At 37.5% G+C, this 7,702-nt stretch overlaps 1 protein-coding gene across 1 annotated transcript in view; it reads right to left on the bottom strand.

Annotated features, from left to right (window-relative positions):
- Positions 1-7,702, bottom strand: part of BBS9 (Bardet-Biedl syndrome 9) — a 784,410-nt gene that overhangs the window by 614,769 nt on the left and 161,939 nt on the right. The gene's annotated exons all lie outside the window — the stretch shown is intronic.

The raw sequence follows: 7,702 nt of genomic DNA, 5'->3' as shown, positions 1-7,702 counted from the left end.
TGGTGGTCTGATAGAGTCTGGTGAAACCCCTGAGACTATGGCCCCTAGCTGCCCTTCAAGTCTGGAATTAAACTCACTCCTGTGGCTTCCAGCCAAACAAAAGACAGATATGAGCTGAACACTTACATTAGGTACATATACTCCTTGGAAAAATCAATCATGGGATAATAGGTCTGTGTATGTACAGGGAGACAGCTCAGGGAGCAGGAGTGCATGGGAGGGAAGGACACGGGGAAGAGGTAACTATGGGGAGGAAGTGGGAAGAAAGCTATTGCATTGTGGGAAATTGCAGTCAATGTCATGAGACAAGATGTGTTTGAACCACTGTATGGAAAATGAATTTGCTCTGTAAATTTTCACCCAAATCACAATAAATTTTTTTAAAAACAATCTAGACAAAGAAGAGATGAGATTGCCCTCAGCATGAGGCTGTACTTAACAAATAATGGTTGCAAAAAGAGATCTGCAAAGTCACATTAAAAATATAAATGAAGAAAAAAATTAATTTGAGAAAAGATACAGATGGATTTCTGGCCATCAAGACAGGCCTTCAGATATTAATTCATCTATTCAAGACATTAAAATAACTGAAGAAAGTACGAAATCCAAACAGGGCTGATCAGAGAGACAAATATCCTTAGAGTGTGTGTTTCTGTGCATGAATAATCTGGAGGAAGCAGACAGCACAGGAAATATAGGTGCATGCATCTGGCTACGTTAATTAGGGGTCAACACCAAGAAATCATTCAATTACCATTTGGTTCAAGTGTATCTTACCTATGTGAAAAGACTGTGCCAGATATATGTAAACATTCTTACAATATATGCCACTGTCTATAACTCTGGCTGGTGTGTGTCAGACTTAAGACAACGACCTATTCAGAGTGAACAGGCAAATCAAGTTTCTGAAGCCACAGGCTGATATCCAGCCATTAAATACTTCCAATTCACCAGCTGCAAAGTACCACTCTCTCTGACCTCCTCTTAGAGAAATCCACTACATTCTTAATTAATGAGTGTCAAAAAATACAGAAATTTACTATGAGCAAATTAAAAAAGAAAAGAAAAGACTTCCAATTCTGGCCAAGACAGAGTAATAAGGAAAGAATTTACCATCCCACTGGAAACAACAAAATGGACAAAATATATGAAACTACAATTTGCAAGACATTGAATACCAGAGAACAAGCAATAATGATCCCTTAGAGACAGAAAACAAATGAGGTAAGCCATATGATTGCCCCAGCCTTGAGAGTTTTAATGACAGTGGCAGTGGGAGGAGAAACTCAGGTGGATCCCGGAGATGCCATGAGTTGAGAAGATAGAGCTGAGAGTCCAGAAAAACCAAGGCAGAACTCATGAGAAAATGTTAGTAAAGAGGAGAGACCCGAATAGAGACAGAACTCTGGAGATCTGGAGAATGCCCCCTTGAATATTCAGATGAGTACTTATTAGCACATGTATGTAAGGAAACTATCCAAGGCATGAGAAAGAACTATCAGAAAGGATTGGAGGTAACAGTATCCAGCATTCACACACAGCATACTGCTTATGCCCACCAGTCAAACCACAAAACCTTGTATTTCTGAGGGAATTGAGTACAGCCTGAGGAGTGAGGAATAATTAATTAGCCCCACAAGGAGCATAGTTCTGGACCCACCTATGAAGTCTTATAAGCAAAACCCACAAGAGTCAAGCATTCTAAGTAACCATTCCCCACATTTAAACTCAAGAATAGTTGTAGGAATACAAAAATATTCAGCACCCAGCAAGGTAAAAATGACAATGCATGGCATCTAATAAAAAAAAAAAAAAAGAAACAGAAAAATGTGATCCACAATGAGGAGATAAATAAATCAAAATGAAACTGACACAGATGTTAGAATTAGAAACCAAAGACATTAAAACAGTTCATATAACTCTATCCTCTATGTTTAAAAAGTTAAGAGACATGAGGAGTTCCAGTAAGATGGCAGAATAGGCAGAAAGACTGCACAGATCCTCTTCAACAAAGAAAAGGGGAACCAATTAACACAGACACAGAAGATAATCCTGGACCCCTGAGCTTTGAATGGAAGGATATAGAAGTGGATTAAACTCCAACTAGCAGAATAATTTGCATGAAAATACCAAAAAAGGAGATATACAGAGCTGCGGTCTGGCAACAATTCTGATGGGACAAACAGCTTGGATATTGCCGAGTGGTGGTAGGACCTAAGAATTAACCTAAAAGTCAGCCCTGCTAGCCAGGGACTGCACGGAGGACTGCTCTGGTGGCTGAGGAATAAAAGGGGAAGCAGTGAAGAGGAAGGCAGGCTGAGCTGTGGACTTTTGCCTATCTGGAGGACGCAGCCATTTTGAATGTTTATAAGAGGCTTAACCATTTTGGATGTTTAAAGCAACTGCATTCTCCCAGGTTCCAGGGACTTAAGAACACGCTCCGCTCACTGGGAACTGCAAAGACATCCTGGACACATGGACTACTGGAAAAGTGCAACATTCCTCTTGTTACTTTATATTTCACACCCTCTTGGTCAACGGAGGTGCAGCCATCCCTCACTACCACCCACCTTCTAGGCTGGCAGGAATTTCACCCCACTCTATGTGCTCCTACTGAACCTTGGTGCCCTGACCCACCCTGTCCAAATTTTTTTTTTTTTCTTTTTTCTTTTTTTCAGTTTGTTTGTTTTTGCCTGTTTTAAAACTATTATTATTATTATTATTACTTTTGTCCTTTTTATTATCATTCTTTATTCTTCCCTTCCTAGGTTCTAGTTTTCAGCTTTTTTTCTTTTCCCTGTTTCTAGTTTGATTTTTTTTTCTTCTTTCTTGTGGGTAACCCTGTTTCTTGTTTTTCTTTTTGCACTTTTCTCATTTATTTCTTCATTATTCTCCTTTTCTACTTTTTTCTCTTATTGTCCTCTTTCCAGATTTTGCAGTGTTTTTTTTTTGTTTTGTTTTTGTCTTTTTCCCTTTTCTTTTTTCTTTTTTGGTTACTGTTCCTGTGTGATTACACGGTGTGTTTTTTTTTGTCCATTAGTTTTTATGTCTTTGATGGTTATTCAATTGTTATTTTTGTCTAACTGAGTGGAGACAGCAACAGTCCCCATACAACACAACTACACCCACACCTCCTGCAGCTTCACTTACTGAATGAGAGTCACCATCTCCTTCTCCACCAAGAGGCCTACAATAAACCACCACCAAAAAAAGTCTGACTCACCCTCAGCTGCTCTTCACAAACAGTTAATGGAGATCTAAATACAACAATATCACAGTCCACATAAACAAGCAAGATAAAGTGGTAGAAACAAGGGAGCAGGATACAGACCCACAACACATCCCTGAGGAAGAAACAGCATTGGAACTTCCTGATAAGGAATTCAAAAGTTAAGAGACATGAAAGATATATAGATGTAGATAGGTAGATAAAGACCTGAACTGAACTTCCAGTCCAATTACACTGGGTGGGAATTAATAGCAGATTAGATATTGTGGTGGTGGGGGGAGATTAATGGATTAAAAACACAACAGTGGAAATGATACAAAATGAAACAGAAAGAAAAAAGAATTCTTCAAAAACAAGAAAAGAGAATCAGTGGTCTGCACACCAACTTCAAGTAGCCTAAGTATATGAATAGTGAGAGTGCCCAACGGAAGAGAGAGGTTGAGCAGAAAAAATATTTGAAGAAATAATGGCCCAAAATTTTCTGAATGTTATGAAAACTATTAAGTCCACAAAGGCAAAAGCTCAATAAACCCTAAGATCACACAAAAAAGAAAACCACATTTAATCTAACTGCTCAAAACCCATGGTAAGAGAAAATCTTAAAAGCAGCCAGAGAATGGAGGGAAGGACACAGAGAAGAGGTAACTATGGGGAAGAAGTGGGAGGGAAGCTGTTGCATTATGGTAAATTGTAGTCAATATCATGAGACAAAGTGTATGTGAACTGCTGAACGGACAGTGAATTTGCTCTGTGACCTCTCACCCAAATCACATTTAAAAAAAAAAAAAAGCAGCCAGAAAAAAATGACACATTATGTGCAGAGGAGCAAAGGTAAGTATGAACCATAATTATCATCAGAAACAAGCAGGTGAGAAGACAGTGGAGCAAACTCTTAAAGCATTAAAAGGAAAACATCTGTGAATATAAAATTCTAAACCCAATGAAAATATTTTTTAGATATATGAAAGATGAAAGAATTCACTGCCTGCAAAACCACACTGAAAGAAGTGCAAAAGAAAGTCTTCCGTGGGGAGGGGGATGAAGATGACACCAGACAGAAATATGGAACTACACAAAGTAATAAAGAGCGCTAGAAATGTTTATTACAAGGTAAATACATAAAATTGTTTTCTTCTCATTTAAATCTCATTAAAAGATAACTGATCATGAAAATAAAAAGAGTAATGATGTAAGATGGAGTTTATAAACCAAAGAACCAAACTCATTGCCATCGAGTCAATTCTAACTCATAGCAACCCCCTTTGGGTTTCCGAGGCAGTAAATCTTTATGGAAATAGATTGCCCAGTCTTCCTTCCATGGAGTGGCTGGTGGGTTTGAACTGCCAACCTTCTGGCTAGCAGTCAAATGCCTTAGGCACTATGCCACCAGAGGTCCTTATGGAGCTTATAGCATATGTAAAATTAAAATGTATGACCACAATAAAACAAAGGGTGGAGGGAGAGAAATGGAAGTATGGCTTTTATATGTGAAGTGGTATAATATCTGAAAGTAGACTGTCATAAATAAAAGATAATGCAAACCCTAAGCAACCACTAAAATATCAAAATCAAAAGTTACAGCTAATAAGCAAACAAAGGAAATAAAATTAACTCCTAACAAATATTGATTTAAAACAAAAGAAAGCAGGAAAGAGAATAGAACAAATAGAAAACAAATGGCCAGATGATAAATTTAAAGCTAACCATATCAATAATCACACGAAACGTAAATGGTCTAAAAACCTCAACTAAAAGGCAGAGAATACCATATTGTATCAAAAACAATAAGACCCAACTATATGCTGCTTACAAGTGACATACTTTAAGGATAAAGACACAAACTCATTAAAAGTAAGTACATGAAAAAAGATGTATCAGGATAACACTAATCAAAAGTGGATATATGAATAAAAGATAAGGTAGCTTTCATATAAAGAATATTTCTGAAGCAAAGGGATAGATCATTTCACAATGAAAAAGGGTTTTCAGTTCACCATGAGACACAACAATTCAAAATACATGAAGCAAAACAGCACATCAAATGACAAGGAATAATAGCTAAGTCTACAATTACAGTCAGAGATTTCAATACACCTCTCTCAAAATTGGTAGAACAAGTAGAAAGAAAATTTAAAAAGATATAGAAGATGTATACACTATTGCCTAACTTAATCTAATTGACATTTATAAAACATTCCACACAACAACATCAAAAAACAGTCTTTTCAAGTATACACTTAACATTTATCAAGATAGACCATATTCTAGGCCATGAAACATATCTCAATAAATGTAAAAGAATTCAAGTTATACGAATATTTTCTCTGACCACAATGGAATTCAATTAGAAATCAACAAGTAGGAAAAGGCAACACAGGCAGGTATTAACTGCCTTCCCACAACAACCTTATTAAAAGAATTCCACTGGGTAATTTCTGTTTCCTCTGCAATAGATTTAAGAATGTTCCTTGGCATCACAGTCTTAGTGACTGTGGTATAATAAAGGAACGTTTTATTGCTATTCCTTACTATATTCATTAGTAGGGAGAGTACAAGGAAGACATGAAGGGTGAATGGTTTCCCTGTACTCAGCTGGATCAATTATACTCAATATTAACTCTATACGCAACTGTAATGGCCTTCAAAAATTTATCCCTAGTATAAGACACAGAGTAGTATCAATAAATATCTGCAAATGAATAACGATATTCTAGATAGAACAAAAATCATACACAGAAGCCTAGAATCAAGAAAAGCCATGGAATACTTGGAACAATGAGAAACCTCGTGCGGACAGAGTGCAGTCTACAAGAAACAATCAGAAGACTAGTATTGAGCAGGAGATCAAGGTCAATTTAATCACTATTTTCACTGTTATCATTGTCTAGAAATTTTGCTAAATGCTTTACATGCATTATTTATTTATAATGGCAATGCTGTAAAATACGCATGATCACCACTCTCCAAATGAGAAAAATAACTCTTAGCAAGGTTAACAAACTTGCTCAAAATAATCCATAAATATAGTTAGGACTCAAGTCTACACTTTATTATCATTACTGTTGTTGTTGTTGTTGTTATGTGCCGTGGAGTCGGACCTGACTCATAGCGACCCCTCCTTGGGTTTCTGAGGCAAACTACTACAGAAGTAGATTGCCCAATCTTCCTTCTGAGGAGTGGCTGATGAGTTTGAACCGCCAGCCTTCTGGTCAGCAGTCAAGTGCCTTAGGCACTATGCTACCAGAGCTCCCTCCAAATTCTATGCAAAATTGTCATGTTTTTTATTTCCTTAATGTTCTAAATTCTACCTATTTCTTCATTAAGTATCCTTCTCAAATTCACTTAATTGTTTCCACCATAACTCTGTTCCTTCCATTTCTTGGCATGCTATCCACGGAGATTCTCAGGATAAAGAATTCATAATCACCATCTATTCCTCAGTTTCTAAACTGAGAATTTATCATTCACAATTACTCTTTAAACTTTTTTTTGAAATTCTAAAACTTTCACGTTTCTCTTTAAGCTGATTCCATCTTTCTGGGCTTTGAATTTTTATCTGCTACATATTTTCCATGAGTCCAATGTTATTTCTGAAGGGATATTATTAATTTTTTTCCTTTTCTAATTTGTTAGTCCATAATCACTTCAGTTAGAAATCATCCCATATGAACATTGCAGTGTAGTAAATTACATAGTGTGGCTCTTCTAGCCATAAGTCTTTGTGGACTCCGTGGTGGAATTTGCCATTAGCAACTGAATATCTCCTAATTGTTAAAATTATCCACCTGGGGTATTTCTGTTGGGAGTGGCACGAAGCAATCTTACGGGAAGTTCACTCTCTCTCAGGTGTATGTATAGAACTCTGATGTTGGGATTGGTTAGTTTGGCCACTCTGTCAGGCTCAAAAGCACCCCTCCTAGAGGCAGAAGAAGTCTCTCTGACTGCTGTCTGAGAAAGATGTGCTGCTGAAAGAAAAGCACTCCTGAGAGACACGCACTTGCTGAGAGAGAGAGAGACGTAAGAGACACACACTGCTGAGAGACAGCTGACTGCGAGAGACTGAATGCATTTCTGAACTTGAATTGTAGCCTGTTGCTACCCTAATAAACACCATAATCTGTGACTTCTGTGTGGCCACTGCAGCAAATTATCAAACCCAGCAGAGAGGTGGTAGGTGCTGCAGGAGAAATGGTTAGTGCCAGGGTTGGTGAAAGGGCTGGAGGGAGGCAGCATGTCTGGCTTCGCAGGGATAGGCTTTGGGCTACTCAGGGTGATTCTGTCTTCCTTTTGTGGGGTTAGGGGAGGTTAGAAGATGCAGCCTCACTGCTCCTTTGGCAGATATCTATAGTTCTATTGGTATAACCTTATCATCTGATATATTTTGATCATGACCAGACATGTGTCTCCATTGTTTAGCAATAAGCAACTAAGTTCTCTTATCATTAATATAATAATAACACAAAAAAACAGAAA

This window comes from Orycteropus afer, unplaced genomic scaffold, assembly GCF_000298275.1.
Source record: "Orycteropus afer afer isolate SDZICR_OR568_19922 unplaced genomic scaffold, OryAfe1.0 scaffold00422, whole genome shotgun sequence".
Lineage (NCBI taxonomy): Eukaryota > Metazoa > Chordata > Mammalia > Tubulidentata > Orycteropodidae > Orycteropus > Orycteropus afer.
This window is presented reverse-complemented; position numbering and strand designations above follow the sequence as displayed.